We start from the raw sequence: 18,693 nt of genomic DNA, 5'->3' as shown, positions 1-18,693 counted from the left end.
TTAAGAGGAAGCAAAGGGAGAACACTAATAATGGGCTATAATTAATCTCCCAAGCACAACAGGTGGTGACAATGGCTGCATCCTGGTTGGCTTCCTGGTTGCCAGGGGGGTTATGTGAGAGGAAACTCCTGCTCTGAACAGGCGTTGCTGCGGACCTTACCACTCGTCTCCCCCCAGCTTAAAGCCAGTGGTTCGTGCTTTTCACTGCATTTCCTGTAATACGAAAGCAGTCCATTTTCTGAACCTTTTGCCAACCTAACTGCTCCCCGACATGTTTCTCCCCTTTGGCACAGATGATTGGAAACTGACTCTATCCAATCTGTTTGGAGATGCTGCAGAACAAAAAAGGGCTTCCCAATCACTATCCCCCAAACACCGGATTTCTTACTTAGTGGTTTACATCTGATCTGGGGACAAGAGAGAGAGGTGAAAGAGAAGCTCTAGACTTGGACGGCTCTATCAGCTCATTTATTAAATGAGTTGTATTCTACTCTCCTAAAGTTTAAAATGAATCACCAAAGTGGTATCCACAGTTTCAGATACCAAAGTGGTATTCACAATTTCTGTTCTTTTGGGGTCTGCTCTCATATATCTTACCGTAGTTATCTCATTAACATTTGCTTATCTTTTCCAGTAGTCATGTATGGATGTGAGAATTGGACTGTGAAGAAAGCTGAGTGCCGAGGAATTGATGTTTTTGAACTGTGGTGTTGGAGAAGACTCTTGAGAGTCCTTTGGACTGCAAGGAGACCCAACCAGTCCATCCTAAAGGAGATCAGTCCTGGGTGTTCATTGGAAAGACTGATGTTGAAGCTGAAACTCCAACAATTTGGCCACCTGATGAAAAGAGCTGACTCATTTGAAAAGACCCTGATGCTGGGAAAGATTGAAGGCAGGAGGAGAAGGGGATGACAGAGGATGAGATGGTTGGATGGCATCACCGACTCAATGGACATGAGTTTGAGTAAACTCCAGGAGTTGGTGATGGACAGGGAGGCCTGGGGTGCTACAGTCCATGGGGTCACAAAGAGTCAGACATGACTGAGTGACTGAACTGAACTGAACTGAACCTTTAAACTCTTTTAATGTCTGTGTAGAAATCCATTCTTCCATCCTTCTCCTCATCTGTCCAACAAATATATATGCTGAGCAACTCCCAGGAACCAGACATTGTGCTAAACTCATAAAACTGTGAGAAGTTTACGTGGTTCCAGCCCTCCCACAGTTTAGAGGCTACTCGTAGAACAAACACAAATCACACAAATAAGTATTATTATACGTATACTGTTTTAAATGACATGTGAGAGACGTGCAGGTCACTGTAAGAGCCAGAAATTCCAAGGAAAGGATCTTCAGTGAAGGGAGGTGGCAATTGTTCTAGGCATAGGAAACGGCATTTTCAAAGGCCCTGTAATTGGAGAAAACTCAAGGCAATGGCAATCCACTCTAGTACTCTTGCCTGGTAAATCCCATGGATGGAGGAGCCTGGTAGGCTGCAGTCCATGGGGTCGATGAGGGCCGGACATGACCGAGCGACTTCACTTTCACTTTTCGCTTTCCTGCATTGGAAACGGAAATGGCAACCCACTCCAGTGTTCTTGCTGGGAGAATCCCAGGGACAGGGGAGCCTGGTGGGCTCCTGTCTATGTGGTCGCACAGAGTCAGACACAAATGAAGTGACTTAGCAGCAGCAGGCATGCTGAGAAAACAAAAACCCATACATATAGAAAAGGGGGACATGTTTTAACTTAGACTGGAAGAGTAGATGTGGCATACGTTGCAGCACTTCGTAGTCCGTGTTCAGGACTCTGGTTGTTTTGCTCTTCTTGACGGCAGATCAGATCAGTCGCTCAGTCGTGTCCAACTCTTTGTGACCCCATGAATCGCAGCACGCCAGGCCTCCCTGTCCATCACCAACTCCCGGAGTTCACTGAGACTCACGTCCATCGAGTCAGTGATGCCATCCAGCCATCTCATCCTCTGTCTTCCCCTTCTCCTCCTGCCCCCAATCCCTCCCAGCATCAGAGTCTTTTCCAATGAGTCAACTCTTTGCATGAGGTGGCCAAAGTACTGGAGTTTCAGCTTCAGTATTGGAGTTTCAGCCTCAGCATCAGTCCTTCCAATGAACACCCAGGACTGGTCTCCTTTAGAATGGACTGGTTGGGTCTCCTTGCAGTCCAAGGGACTCTCAAGAGTCTTCTCCAGCACCACAGTTCAAAAGCATCAATTCTTTGGTGCTCAGCTGTCTTCACAGTCCAACTCTCACATCCACACATGACCACAGAAAAAACCATAGCCTTGACTAGACGAACCTTTGTTGGCAAAGTAATGTCTCTGCTTTCCAGTATGCTATCTAGGTTGGTCATAACTTTCCTTCCAAGGAGTAAGCGTCTTTTAATTTCATGGCTGCAGTCACCATCTATAGTGATTTTGGAGCCCCCCAAAATAAAGTCTGTCACTGTTTCCACTGTTTCCCCATCTATTTCCCATGAAGTGGTGGGACCGGATGCCATGATCTTCATTTTCTGAATGTTGAGCTTTAAGCCAACTTTCTCACTCTCTACTTCCACTTTCATCAAGAGGCTTTTGAGTTCCTCTTCACTTTCTGCCATAAGGGTTATGTCATCTGCATATCTGAGGTTAGTGATATTTCTCCCAGCAATCTTGATTCCAGCTTGTGTTTCTTCCAGTCCAGCGTTTCTCATAATGTACACTGCATATAAGTTAAATAAACAGGGTGACAATATACAGCCTTGACGAACTCCTTTTCCTGTTTGGAACCAGTCTGTTGTTCCATATCCAGTTCTAACTGTTGCTTCTTGACCTGCATACAAATTTCTCAGGAGGCAGGTCAGGTGGTCTGGTATTCCCATCTCTTTCACAATTTTCCACAGTTTATTGTGATCCACATAGTCAAAGGCTTTGGCATAGTCAAGAAAGCAGAAATAGATGTTTTTCTGGAACTCTCTTGCTTTTTCCATGATCCAGCGGATGTTGGCAATTTGATCTCTGGTTCCTCTGCCTTTTCGAAAACCAGCCTGAACATCAGGAAGTTCACGGTTCACATATTGCTGAAGCCTGGCTTGGAGAATTTTGAGCATTACTTTACTAGCATGTGAGATGAGTGCAATTGTGCGGCAGTCTGAGCATTCTTTGGCATTGCCTTTCTTTGGGATTGGAATGAAAACTGACCTTTTCCAGTACTGTGGCCACTGCTGAGTTTTCCAAATTTGCTGGCATATTGAGTGCAGCACTTTCACAGCATCATCTTTCAGGATTTGGAATAGCTCAACTGGAATTCCATCACCTCCACTAGCTTTGTTCGTAGTGATGCTTTCTAAGGCCCACTTGACTTCACATCCCAGGATGTCTGGCTCTAGGTCAGTGATCACACCATCGTGATTATCTGGGTCGTGAAGATCTTTTTTTGTACAGTTTTTCTGTGTATTCTTGCCATCTCTTCTTAATATCTTCTGCTTCTGTTAGGTCCATACCATTTCTGTCCTTTATCGAGCCCATCTTTGCATGAAATGTTCCTTTGGTATCTCTGATTTTCTTGAAGAGATCCCTAGTCTTTCCCATTCTGTTGTTTTCCTCTATTTCTTTGCATTGATCACTGAGGAAGGCTTTCTTATCTCTTCTTGCTATTCTTTGGAACTCTGCATTCAGATGTTTATATCTTTCCTTTTCTCCTTTGCTTTTCGCTTCTCTTCTTTTCACAACTATTTGTAAGGCCTCCCCAGACAGCCATTTTGCTTTTTTGCATTTCTTTTCTATGGGAATGGTCTTGATCCCTGTCTCCTGTACAATGTCACAAACCTCAGTCCATAGTTCATCAGGCACTCTATCTATCAAATCTAGGCCCTTAAATCTATTTCTCACTTCCACTGTATAATCATAAGGGATTTGATTTAGGTCATACCTGAATGGTCTAGTGGTTTTCCCTACTTTCTTCCATTTAAGTCTGAATTTAGCAATAAGGAGTTCATGGTCTGAGCCACAATCAGCTCCTGGTCTTGTTTTTGCTGACTGTATAGAGCTTCTCCATCTTTGGCTGCAAAGAATATAATCAATCTGATTTTGGTGTTGACCATCTGGTGATGTCCATGTATAGAGTCTTCTCTTGTGTTGTTGGAAGAGGGTGTTTCGAAGAGGAGCCGTGGCTGCGCTCCTCTTCTCCTGCGCAGGCACAGGAGAGCCTAGAGGAGCTATCCCACGTTGAAGGTCAGGAAGGGCGGCGGTGAGGAGATACCCCTCATCCAAGGTAAGGAGCAATGGCTGCACTTTGCTGGAGCAGCCGTTAAGAGATACCCCACGCCCAAGGTAAGAGAAACCCAAGTAAGACGGTAGGTGTTGCAAGAGGGCATCAGAGGGCAAACACACTGAAACCATACTCACAGAAAACTAGTCAATCTAATCACACTAGGACCACAGCCTTGTCTAACTCAATGAAACTAAGCCATGCCCGTGGGGCAATCCAAGATGGGCAGGTCATGGTGGAGAGATTTGACAGAATGTGGTCCACTGGAAAAGGGAATGGCAAACCACTTCAGTATTCTTGCCTTGAGAACCCCATGAACAGTATGAAAAGGCAAAATGATAGGATACTAAAAGAGAAACTCCCCAGGTCAGTAGGGGCCCAATATGCTACTGGAGATCAGTGGAGAAATAACTCCAGAAAGAATGAAGGGATGGAGCCAAAGCAAAAAGAATACCCAGCTGTGGATGTGACTGATGATAGAAGCAAGGTCCGATGCTGTAAAGAGCAATATTGCATAGGAATCTGGAATGTCAGGTCCATGAATCAAGGCAAACTGGAAGTGGTTAAACAAGAGATGGCAAGAGTGAATGTTGACATTCTAGGAATCAGTGAACTGAAATGGACTGGAATGGGTGAATTTAACTCAGATGACCATTATATCTACTACTGCGGGCAGGAATCCCTCAGAAGAAATGGAGTGGCCATCATGGTCAACAAAAGAGTCCGAAATGCAATACTTGGATGCAATCTCAAAAACGACAGAATGATCTCTGTTCATTTCCAAGACAAACTATTCAATATCACAGTAATCCAAGTCCATGCCCCAACCAGTAATGCTGAAGAAACTGAAGTTGAACGGTTCTATGAAGACCTACAAGACCTTTTAGAACTAACACCCTAAAAAGATGTCCTTTTCATTACAGGGGACTGGAATGCAAAAGTAGGAAGTCAAGAAACACCTGGAGTAACAGGCAAATTTGGCCTTGGAATACAGAATGAAGCAGGGCAAAGACTAATAGAGTTTTGCCAAGAAAATGCACTGGTCTTGATGGCAACAGAAAGCCAATGACAATTTTTTTTTTGTGGGGAACTGATATGGAGGTGAGAATTAATTAGATGAGGCCAGTAAAAAGTTACATAGTTTTTCAGAAAACTGATGATAGGAGCTTGAAAACAAATTATAATGGTAGAGATGGAAAAAACAGGACAGATTCTGGAGATATTCAAAAGGTGAAATAGACATGACTTCGGAGTGGATCTGAATAGAAGGAAGGCGGCAGTGTTGAGGATGATTCCTGGTTTGCGTAACTCAATATACTGGTTTGAGTAGCTGAATGGTGGTAGCATTCGTTAACACATGAAACACAAGAGGACCAGTTTGGAAGATGATGAATTTGTCACTGCACATATAAAGCTTAAGAAGCTTTTGAAAAAACCTACATGTAAATGTCAAATGAGCACCTGGGTCAAATGGAATTTGAAGGAAAGGTTGGCCAAGAGATATAAATTTATGTGACATGCAAGTTGGACAGGGGGTATCAGAGAAGCTGCTTTATGAGAGGAGAGAGTGAAACAGGAAAGAGAAAGGATGGAGCTGTGAAACAGCCAGCAAAAGAAAGAGCAGCCAGGGAGTTTAGACAAAAATCACAGAGGTATTATATCTGCCTGCCATGCAGGGGACCATGGTTCAATTCCTGGGTCTGGAAGATCCCCTGGAGAAGGGAACGGCTACCTACTCCTGGAGAATCCCGTGGACAGAGGAGCCTGGAGGGCTACAGTCCATGGGGTTGCAAGAGTCAGAAACGACTTAGTGACTAAACCATCATTACATCAGAGAAGTCAGGAGGAGAGAATGTCTCAAGGAGGGTGCCGTTGACAATGTCACCAACCAAAATCCATGTTGACAGTGTTCTCCTGGGGATGGCTACTGGACAACACTAACATACGGGCATCTACTTACCTTGTGTTAATATTCCTGATTTATTTGAGGAGCCCAGCTCCTCCCTGTAGCTCCCTCTATGAGGCTTATGACTGTGGAGACTCTGGCCTCATGGCCCAAGGTCCTCTCAAGGCACCAGCCACATTTGCTATCCAGTTACCCACAGTCCCTCCAGAGCTGTCCTCTACACTGCCTCCCAGGAAAGAAATGCCTGCAGGGACAGTGGGTAGCAGAGTTGCCTCAGAGTTTCCCTACCAACTCCTTCAGTGATAGTCACAGAGCCCAGGGTGACTTGGGAAATAGGAAAGAAGAAAAGAACACTGACAGAAAAAAACAGACAAAGATTTAGAAAGGCTGATGGAAAAAATGATGGGCCAATGAGTCAATTTCAAAAATGCCAAATATTCAAAATCAAACAATATAAGGAAAAATTCTTTGAAGCAATACTGGTGTTATATAAGCTCCAACAGAATATAGTGCCACCATGCAGAGACTCCCTCTGCCTGCTGATTTCCAAGTTTTGAAATTACTCTCATTTTGCAGACCAGTGGTGTCAACAGACACCTAAGAATTGAGTGCCTGACATACCCTTCTAGCACACACTGATTTTAATTTCTCACAACGTATTAAGCACTAATGAGGTCATATACCATGAAAGTACCTACTGTTCAGAGAGTTAGAAAAGAGTAAATATTATAATATTAAAACAGGCAACTTTTAGTAACAATCCTATAGACTTTAACATAACTGTATAAATGCTACAAGTTCTGGGCAAGGCTTCTGGCCTTCAGGCATTCCATATTTGGAAGGAGACTGATATTCTGAAAAAAATTAAATTAAAATATTAAACTGTTGTATTCACACTCTGCAAAAAGCAGAACCATTACTTTGCCAACAAAGGTCCGTCTAGTCAAAGCTATAGTTTTTCCAGTAGTCATGTATGGATGTGAGAGTTGGACTATAAAGAAAGCTGAGCACTGAAGAATTGATGCTTTTGAACTGTGGTGTTGGAGAAGACTTTTGAGAGTCCCTTGGACTGCAAGAAGATCCAACCAGTCCATCCTAAAGGAAATCAGTCCTGAATATTCATTGGAGGGACTGAGGCTGAAGCTGAAACTCCAATATTTTGGCCACCTCATGTGAAGAACTGACTCATTTGTGAAAACCCTGATGCTGGGAAAGATTGAAGGCAGGAGGAGAAGACAGACAGAGGATGAGATGGCTGGATGGCATCACTGACTCAATGCACCTGAGTTTGAGTAAACTCCGGGAGTTGGTGATGGATAGGGAGGCCTAGCATGCTGTGGTCCACGGGGTTGCAAAGCGTCAGACATGACAGAGTGACTCAACTGACTAACTGATTCACACTTCTCTTCTAAATAAACCACATCTGGTTCCCTAGCAGCCATTCTGTTATCATGGCCCCAAGAAATGGGGCAGGGCTAACGCTAAGACAGAGATAAAACATGACATAGAAGACTGCCCTTCCAGGCAGAAGGAGGAGATAAAAGAAAGTGTCTGGTTAAGGAGAAATTGATTTCATAGTCACAGATGAGGTGGCAGAGCTCATACCAATAAAAGGAACAGAGTCCATAGGCCCTGTTAATCTGGGATCTCTCACTGTCCAACGCCATTCATACAAGATCACCTCTTTTCTTTACACTCAAGATATTACCCTCACAAATAAAAAAGGGAGGAGGGGAAACAGCCTAATCAAAAGTTGAGTGGATTGTCTTGACCCCAAAGAGAGTGGGATACCTTCAATTGATACTATTAAGGCTTTCTTCCCTTGCTACCCAGAGGGTCAGGGGTTGAAGAAGGTAAGATCAACTTTAAAAATTAAAATCCTATTTTCTTTGCATACTTGAAGACTAGAGTGCAAACTTAGACTGCTTCACACATAGGCAAGTAATAATTTATAAATTAATGTATTAGTTGTATTTTTACTTTTTGTTATGCATTGATAACTGGTATCAGCAAAATGTTAAGATTGACTGATAGGTTTCTTGAAGAAGAAAAGATGTAACATATGCAAAGCATCTTATAAAGCTCAAATATTTTTATGTAATCATGGCACCTATTAGCAGAATTTTTGGCCTGAATGATGATTAGTTTTTTTCATTTTATTGTGGCACTTAAAATTGGTACAAAGATTTTTAGGAAAGCAAGACGGCAACACACACGAGAAAACCCTTTTTCCCTTAGAGTGAACTGAGCATACAGTCATCAGGATATATTACAAAGGCCACAGTAAATCAAATATATGCCACCTCAGTCATATGTAGGAGGTCTAATCAAATGCGAATCATCACTAAGAATAAATCTGCAAATGACAGAAGAAAATGGCTTAAGCTAACAGAGATGTAGGATTTCACGTAATAAGTCCAGAAGTAGGATAGATGTAAGAATGGTTATCTCATGCAGCAGCTCAACAGTATCATCAAGGAACTAGGTTCTTTCCATCTTCCAGCCTTGCCATATTCAATATTTTGCTTTTTATCTGTAGAATTCTTTCCTCATGGTCACAAGATGGTTACAGCAGCTTCCAGTATCATAGTCTCATGAAGCCATTCCCAAAGGCCAGCAGAGGGAGAGTCTCTTCCTTAAGGTCCTTTTCAAAAGCAAAACTTTCCCCAAAGCACTTCACCTCTAGTAGAATCCCCTTCACATCTAAACGGCCAGAACTGTGTCACATGTCCGTCTCTAAACCAATCAGTTCCAAGGGAAGCCTAATCAAGATTCATTTTCTGGGCTAGGGGAGGCCAATGCTGGAACAAAACTGGGGTTCTATTAGCAAAAAAGGGAGGAGATGTATGTGGGGTAGGCAACCAATATGTCCTGACAAACATATTTCTGAAAGCAAAAACAAAGCCTTCAAAATCCTAAATTTAACTAGAAGTAGATTATATTTGGGCGACTTGGTCCATTTCAACATATTAATCTACAATGGTTTAGAATATTTGGAAACCCGTCTTCCTGTCTAATAAAATAACTAGGTCAAAAACTGCATTTTCAATTAGACATTTTCTGCTACATCTCTTAACTAGATGCGACAAGGCATTTAGATATAGGGATCACAAATGGATAAAATACAAATTCCCAGTTCGGCATGCCTGACGATCTCGAGGGAAATGAGACATGGAAAGCCAGTTCAAATCTAAATTAAATAAAGGCAACTGTGCCTTCTGAAAACTGAACTCCTTTCTTCAGAATAACAGGTATAACCAGCAGAGGGTACTTATGTTTATGGATGAAGTCATATATTTAAATATAACGATCAAGCCATTCTGCTTCTCTCCACCTCCCTTATAGCAATTCCGTGACTTATTCATTTTCCTTAGACTTCCAACTCATAAAGAAAACATTACAACATATTTGCATCCTTGCCTTGAACTTCTAAGAGGAACTATATAATCAAATATAAAAATATTCTTTGGAATGTTCTCTGCTTTTCCTTTTGACTTCATTAACATCTATTTCAACATCAGGCCATTACAATAAGGCTCCTTGTTTGCTGGTCTGTCTCCTGCTCTTGGACTATGTTTCAGAGCTGAAACCCTGACTTATTCTTATTTGTATTCCCAAAGACCACCTGGCATTAGCACTAGGTCTGCAGTGAGTGTTGGCTGAATTAGTTTGTTGAATTTTGCCATGCTACATCACTAATAACCTTTCATAAAGGACCTATTTCTACAAAAATAGCTCCAGAGCATTGACTCATTTTTTCCCTTCAAGAATTTTATTTATGCTTTTTTGAACCCAATTTAACCACTGTAATTTTCCAACTTCCATTGACAGACAATATTAATAATTCAAGACAAGGAATGATGCTACAAAGGTTGACTTCTCTTTGCACTGAAACTCCCTGGGGTGAACACCTGTCATAAAGCTAATGGACTTATTATTATAATGAACCAAATAGCTGTAGAAACTGCAAATGTCCATTTTCCAAATATGTTTTTACTTATCATTAGTTTATTTTACACTATAAACACAAATACAGCACTTCAGTGCATCCTTCTTTAAGTCAGTTTGGAAACTTAACACAAATGAAAAAGTAAATTCAATGTTTTACAATGAAATTCAGCTTTGTTTTATTATATTTTCTCAGATACACATACTCATATAAACATACAGCATGATAAGTACAATAAAACTAAGTAACCCTAAATTATCATCAATGTATAATTAGGTTTATATAGTCAGTGGCCCTTAGTTGATGCGAAAGGAAAACTTAATCTTCTGTATCCAGCAGTTTATAGAATATAAACTATAAACAATATAAACTGAATTCAAGAGTGATCAAATAGTTTACAGGGGAAACTTCCTTTTTATAGAAATATTTCCAATGACAAATTCCAGAGGAATGACAGAATTAGAATACTCATGATACGCGACTTCTAATGTCCCCAGGCAATGATAAATATCCACGGCTGCTAAAATAATAGATGAAAAGTTGATAGGTAACTCTACAGTGAATTAATCAATCTCACAATTCCTAACTTAATAAGAATAACATCGTAAGAAGAGAGACAATCAGACATTATATGCTTTCTGTTGGTACTATATAACATCACCTATGAAATATTCTTGCCAAAACCCTAACCTAAATCTGCTCAAGCCTTTGGCTGTATCAGTATAAGCAAACAGAGGTCAGAGGGACATGTTATATGAGACTTGAGTGATGCAGTCAGCAAATCCTAGAATGCAGGAAACCCTTTAGGACAAGTACCCTAAAGGAAAAAAAAGAGACAGATGGAATCTCAAGATTCCTAAAAGAGACAGGATTAAGATTTACCATGTGGACCACATTTGAATTCTGATGCAAACAAAACTACATTTAAAAATATAAACCATCAGAGGGATGGTATGGGGAGGGAGGAGGGAGGAGGGTTCAGGATGGGGAACACATGTATACCTGTGGCGGATTCATTTTGATATTTGGCAAAACTAATACAATTATGTAAAGTTTAAAAATAAAATAAAATTAAAAAAATATATATAAACCATCAAAGAAACTTGAATCTGACTAGATACTTGATGATATAATGGTAATAATGGTGATTGTGATTACATTTAAAAATGAAGTATTCACCTTTTGAAAATACATAACAAAGTACTATGAAATGAAATGATGTCTAGGAGATACCTGAAAATAATTCAGTGTGTGTGTGTGTGTGTGTGTGCTGGGGAGGAATCAAGTAGAGGACTATGGATAAAACAAGAATGACCATGTGCTGATAATCATTGATGGGTACATGGGGATTCATTATACAAGCTCAACAATTTTGTATATATTAGAAATTTTCCATTAAAATGCTTAAAACTAGAAGATACAGTCTGTCCCCAAGAATCGTTGATACTAACCTACCAACCAATTAATGTAACAGCCAGCAAACTGATTCTATATATTTTGCTCCTAGGAGATAAAATTTGAAAGGAAAAGCTCTTTTATTAGAATCTAATGAAGGAAACAAAGCTCACCACTAGGAAATGGTGAAGTGTTGCGTAAACTCTGGGAGTTGGTGATGGACAGGGAGGCCTGGCATGCAGCAGTCCATAGTGTCGCAAAGAGTGGGACACGACTGAGCAACTGAACTGAACTGAACTGAACTGAGTGATAAGAGTTCAAAGAAAGGATGATCTGGTCCCAGGTGGGTCCCTTGGCTGGGCCTAATACTGAGAGGTTCTTCTCTCCTAACAAGATTAAGCAGAAAGTGGGGGATACTGACAAGATAATAAGGGGACACTTATCTTACATTTTTTAACTCATGCGTAGATTTTAACACTTGTAATGCACACACTTAAAATATTTTACAGATCTTGCCATTTTCTTGTGAATGGCACCGTATAGGGCAGGTGGCATGGCATCATTTCTCTAATGGAAGTATTCCTTTTCTGTGTTTACTATTTAAGATATATCAGTCAGGATCCCCTTAGGAAACAGAAGGTACAAATAAAGAGGGCAACTGAGGAGCCAAAGAACCAAGGACACAGCCGCTGGCTGGGTGAAGAGAAGTATTTAAGGTAGGTTGAAATACCCTAGGAATTTATAAAGATCATTTGCGATTCATGGGGTCGCAAAGAGTCGGACACGACTGAGTGACTGAACTGAACTGAAGCTTGATGAACGTGAAAGAGGAGAGTGAAAAAGTTGGCTTAAAGCTCAACATTCAGAAAACTAAGATCATGGCATCTGGTCCCATCACTTCATGGGAAATAGATGGGGAAACAGTGGAAACAGTGGCTGACTTTATTTTTCTGGGCTCCAAAATCACTGCAGATGGTGACTGCAGCCATGAAATTAAAAGACGCTTACTCCTTGGAAGGATAGTTATGACCAACCTAGATAGCATATTCAAAAGCAGAGATATTACTTTGCCAACAAAGGTCTGTCTAGTCAAGGCTATGGTTTTTCCAGTAGTCATGTATGGATGTGAGAGTTGGACTGTGAAGAAAGCTGAGCGCTGAAGAATTGATGTTTTGAACTGTGGTGTTGGATAAGACTCTTGAGAGTCCCTTGGACTGCAAGGAGATCCAACCAGTCTATCCTAAAGGAGATCAGTCGTGGGTGTTCTTTGGAAGAACTGATGCTAAAGCTGAAACTCCAGTACTTTGGCCACCTCATGCGAAGAGTTGACTCACTGAAAAAGACTCTGATGCTGGGAGGGATTGGAGGCAGGAGGAGAAGGGGATGACAGAGGATGAGATGGTATCACTGACTCGATGGACCTGAGTTTGAGCAAACTTTGGGAATTGGTGATGGACAGGGAGGCCTGGCATGCTGCAATTCATGGGGTCGCAAAGAGTCAAACACGATTGAGTGACTGAGCTGAACTGAAGCTGTTACCCATCACTTCATGAGAAATAGATGGGGAAACAGTGTCAAACTTTATTTTTGGGGCTCCAAAATCACTGCAGATGGTGACTGTAGCCATGAAATTAAAAGACACTTACTCCTTGGAAGGATAGTTATGACCAAACTAGATAGCATATTGAAAAGCAGAGATATTACTTTGCCAACAAAGGTCCGTCTAGTCAAGGCTATGGTTTTTCCAGTGGTCATGTATGGATGTGAGAGTTGGACTGTGAAGACAGCTGAGCACCAAAGAATTGATGCTTTTGAACTGTGGTGCTGGAGAAGGCTCTTGAGAGTCCCTTGGACTGCAAGGAGACCCAACCAGTCCATTCTAAAGGAGACCAGTCCTGGGTGTTCATTGGAAGGACTGATGCTGAGGCTGAAACTCCAATACTTTGGCCACCTTATGTGAAGAGTTGACTCATTGGTAAAGACCCTGATGCTGGGAGGGATTGAGGGCAGGAGGAGAAGGGGATGACACAGGATGAGATGGCTGGATGGCATCATTGACTCAATGCACATGAGTTTGGGTGAACTCCAGGAGTTGGTGATAGACAGGGAGGCCTGGCATGCTGCGATTCATAGGGTCACAAAGAGTCAGACACGACTGACTGACTGAACTGAACTGAACCGAAGCTGTTGCCACTCAAAGACGTATGAGTGAAGAAGAAGGAGAGTTTCCAAATCCAGAAATTGTTACCGTAGGAGATGACATAGCTATGATGTAGGGAGAGAACACCAGTCACTGTCAACCTGTTGCTCAACAGAAAGGAACTGGGGACTTTCCTGGTGATCCAGTGGCTAAGACTCCACGCTCTCAAAGCAGGGGGTCTCAGTTCCATCCTTGGTCAGGGAACTAGATCCTATATGCCACCACTAAGACCAGGCACAGCCAAACAAATAAATAAAGAAAAATAAATATCAAATAAAGAAAAGGAACCAAGAAAATAAATACTCTGATGTCATCCTATTGCTTTCCCATCTTTTGCCAGTTCCTCCCACCGACTGAAGGCTGCCAGAAGCCAGAGAGCAACAGAGCCTTTGGGTGGCACCCATAAAGGTCAGTCGCCCGGAGGAGGCTGGACTGGAAAGTACACCGAGAGAGGCCAGTGGAGCATGTAGTATACAATGCAGATGCTTTGGCATTTCTTAACATGTTAAAAAATGATCAAACGGAAGCTCAGAAACAAAACGAAATGACCAAGTTTTCTCTTAGCATCTGAGAGGCCCTGAGCAGAGAAGTAGAGTCTCTCCAAAGGGGAAGACGTCAGATAAACAAAGGTAAGAAAAAGACCTGAGCTGAAAAATTGTGTTTGAACAAAACCCAGAGAGGGGAGTAAGCATGGTGGAAGCAGAAATAAGCTGGTGAATGGACAAACAGGCACAAAGGTGACAATTTAGGGAATTGTGAAAAAGGAAGTTGGATAAATCTGAATTAAGCCAGATAATAAAAGAGCTTGGGTGATGATGAGAACTTAGATTTGATCTGTTTAGATGTGATGTTGGTCAAGGTGAATGAGTTGAGATATGGGGCATAAAACCATGAGTGTCGTCATTTAGGAAAAACACTTTGATGGAACTGAGGAGGAGCAATGAGGATACAGCAGGAGGGGGATCCCAGTGGAGTCTGGAACCAAACCCGGAGATGGCTGCTATCAAATCAGGTAAAGTCAGTAACATGAAGGGGCTTCCCTGGTGGCTCACTAGTAAAAGAATCCATCTGCAATGCAGGAGACGCAGGTTCGATCCCTGGGTTGGGAAAATCCCCCGGGGTAGAAAATGGCAAACCGATCCAGTACTATTGCCTTGGAAACTCCATGATAAGAGGAGCCTGGCGGGCTACAGTCCATGAGGTCATAAAAGAGGCAGACACGACGTAGGGACTAAACAACAACAGCTGTTAATGGGGGAGTGGCAGTGGAGATCCACTCATTCTCCAGCCATACGTTCACAGTCCATGTATCCCACAAATGGATGCTGAGGCTTCTGTTAGTGACCTGGACGAGACCTGGAGGATACAATGATAAGCAAAGACAGATGTGTTTCCTTCTCTTACAAAGTCTTCAGTCTGATGAGGAAAGAAAGGTATGAATGGAATAATGAGCTGAGCAAAGGCAAAAATCGCAGTTGTGAAGGATATTCTGAAACAGAGGCAGGAGGAGCTGTGGGAGCTATGACAGCTCTCTGAAAGGCAGGAGAGGGGAGGAGAGACAGAGGGGATGGTTAGGAAAGGTTCTCCAAGAGAACAAGGCTTAGGTTGAGATCTGAAAGCTGGGAAGGCGTTACCCAGGGCAAACAGGGAGGGGAGAGCAAGCACAGCAAGGACACAGCAAGGACCCAGGAATGGAGAAGGACAGGAAATAAAGAAAGCCACTGGCTCAGGACAAAAAGGCAAAAATCTGGAAGACATTGCAAAAGAAGAAATGAAAAGAATTGTAGATACCTAGAATACAGACCATTAAGGAGGTAAAACAGTCTAATGTGGTTCCAACCATTTTAAGCAAGGAGATGAGATATTTAACTACTGAATCAATCTGTACCTGCCAATGTGCTCTGAGCCTTGACTAAAGAACACAACCCATTCTTGATAAATATTTACTAGGCACTCTGCAAGGAATTGGGATATAGCCTTAGCTAGGCAGACGACCCTTAGTATATCATAGGGGTCATCACTCTACTTGCTTTCCTATGTGTCCCAGGAGCAGAAGAAAATAGGTACAGATTCAAGGAAGATCTACCAATCAACAAATATTCACTGGGTACCTTTCATGTGCAAGACATGGTATAAAACACTGTGAAAATAATATCTTGTCTGTAGGAGAGGTATGAGCTGGCTTCATTTCAATGTAGATTATATTTGTTTGCTCAGCATGAGCATTAACTGACAAAAATATGCACCAAGATTGAATATGATGCAGTCAATAGTTTCAGAGAGTCTTTCTTTAAGCAGGACAGATTTAAAACATGGGAATGAATCACGGCAAGTGACAATACAATAGGTTTATAAGAACAGTGTAAATTATTGTAGCACTAGATCAGATCTCTCTGAGGAGATCAGTCAGGTTCACGGGGAAAGGGATCCAGATTCTGTACTTTAATGAGGCAAGATTTCACTAGGTGAAGAAGGCCTCTCTCGCCTCCGCACTTCCAAGATGACCAAGAAAAGAAGGAACAATGGTCATGCCAAAAAGGGCCACAGCCACGTGCAGCCTATTTGATGCACCAGCTGTGCCCGATGCGTGCCCAAAGATAAGGCCATTAAGAAGTTCCTCATTAGGAACATCGTAGAGGCCGCAGCCGTCAGGGACATTTCTGAAGACAGTGTTTTTGATGCCCATGTGCTTCCCAAGCTGTATGTGAAACTACATTACTGCCTGAGTTGTGCCATTCACAGCAAGGTAGTCAGGAATCGCTCTTGGGAAGCCCGGAAGGATCAAACACCTGCACCCAAATTTAGACCTCTAGGTGCAGCCCCATGTCCTCCACCAAAGCCCATGTAAGGATCCAAGTCCTTAAAGACTGAAAGAAATATTGGTTTCTATGAAAGGACAATAAAATGGAAATTACACTAAAAAAAAAATAGGTGAAAGATGCAGGGCAAAGAAATTACAATAAGCAGAAAGAATAATGTCAGGGGATTCAAAGGCATCTATTGGTGGGAATAATAAACAGGCTGAGTGTGGTAGAAAATAGGGAACTCAGAAAAAAGTAAAGCAGGAAATATGAAGAAAAGTGATTCAGATGGGGACCACAGGGTAGAGAATTAAAATAAAAAAGGAACTAGGAAATGTATTTGATGAGAATAAGGAGTTGTTGAAGATTTCTGAATAGGAGAACAGCATGACCAGAGATGATTAAGAAAATCGCATGGAATGAAAAACAGCAATAAGAGAATGGAGTGGTTTAAGAGCACAAGGTCTAGAGCCAGTCTTGCCTGAACTAGAGTCCAGACTTCCCCACAGCTACGACTTGCAATAAAAATGAGCTACTGATAAACACAATGTCGTGGATGAATCACAAAAGCAGCATGCTAAGCGAAAGAAGCCAGACACCAAACACACTGTTGTGTTACATCTACATGTGTATCTATAAAAGGCTAAACCAGTGATGGAACCATCAGCAGTTGCCAGGGGATACAGGATGGGGATGAGGAAAGGCATGTGAGGGGGAATGATGGGACATGAGGGGATGTCTGGGATGAAACAAACGTCTTTATCATGTCTTCATGGCACTTACACAACTGCATATTATTTGCCAGCATTCATCAAGTTGTAGATTTAAAATTGATGAATTTTTAAGTAAATTACATCTCAAATAAGCTGATAGAAATGAAAATATCATGCAGGAATAAAAAGTTAGGTAGTAGTTAAAATAAAAACATTGAACTTCAGAATATTTCTTCCATATGAAAAGCATGGCAGCAGGGGACTCCTAAGTCATGATCCACACAGAGGCACAAAAAATACTACAGTCACTGGTATATATGTGTGTGTGTGTGTCCAAGCACATGCTTAGGAATACTGGGGCAGAACAGGAAAATTCTTGATATGAAGATAATTTCCCTCCTTTCTAAAAAAAAAATAATCAAATAATCTTTATTGGAACACAGCATCATTTTTAGGCTCAGGGAACAGAATGATGAACAAGACAGGTAAGTCTTTCCTCTTAAGGAACTTGACAGTATATCTCAAGAATGATAGAGGTGGAGATGATGTTTCAATGAAGAGTCCTGAAATGGAGATTTGTTCCTCTAGTGATTAATACTCAGATGGAATTCAGATTTCTCCCCTAGGCCCACAAAAGTAATACTATAAATAATGGCTGGCTAACAAGGCTAGTTTATTCATTTGCACTACACAATAGGTTAGGTACATTATCGTGACTGCTGTACATGGGTATTACAATGATTATTTTATAATATATAATAAAACGTTGGTTAGATTATTTTATAAAACTTTTGTTTATGTTTAAAAACGATTTCAGAAAATGGTCTGGCAGACAGATATTTAGAAAAGGAAGAGTTGGAAAAATCATTTCAATCTTGTTTACATTTCAATATTTGAGCAAAATTTCTATAAAATTTTATATATGCCTGAGTTAACTCTACTAATAATTATATATTTTCAATACTCCTGGATTTCACTAGTAGCTTCAAATATACTTTAAAAAACTCACTCTAAATCAATGATTTCTTGAATTGACATCACAACGAAGACTCTAGATCATTCAACTTATGTCCTCCTTCATAACATAGTGATTCACAGGTTTGCAAATCTCTGTCCTCTATAAAGTTCTTAACCATAATACATAGGTTTTAGACGTTTTATTTTAAAAATGGAAGAAAACGAGCTTGGATTCATATATTTGTCAGCTTTTTTTGGACAACTGACATGTTTTTTTTTTTAAATCTTGGGGAATACATGTTGTGCGAAGTGAGGAAATAAATAACATGGAGCCTTCCAATGGCAGCAGACTTGGAAGCGTTAAAAGAGTGCTAGATTTGGCTTTTATTTGCTTCAGTGGCACTTCAGATTTCTTTGGCTATTGTAGAAGGTCTTCAGGTTACCACAAACAGAAGTGAAAGAGAATACTGTGGGCAGGAACGGTGTGAAGTACCTTATTTATTTCAACTGA

General features: G+C 41.3%; 1 protein-coding gene and 1 pseudogene across 12 annotated transcripts in view; one reads left to right on the top strand and one right to left on the bottom strand.

Moving 5' to 3' along the window:
- Window positions 1-18,693, bottom strand: part of PAM (peptidylglycine alpha-amidating monooxygenase) — a 325,194-nt gene that overhangs the window by 145,233 nt on the left and 161,268 nt on the right. The gene's annotated exons all lie outside the window — the stretch shown is intronic.
- Window positions 16,102-18,066, top strand: LOC133251730 (small ribosomal subunit protein eS26-like; annotated as a pseudogene).

This window comes from Bos javanicus, chromosome 7 (genome assembly GCF_032452875.1).
Source record: "Bos javanicus breed banteng chromosome 7, ARS-OSU_banteng_1.0, whole genome shotgun sequence".
Classification (NCBI taxonomy): Eukaryota; Metazoa; Chordata; class Mammalia; order Artiodactyla; family Bovidae; genus Bos; species Bos javanicus.
This window is presented reverse-complemented; position numbering and strand designations above follow the sequence as displayed.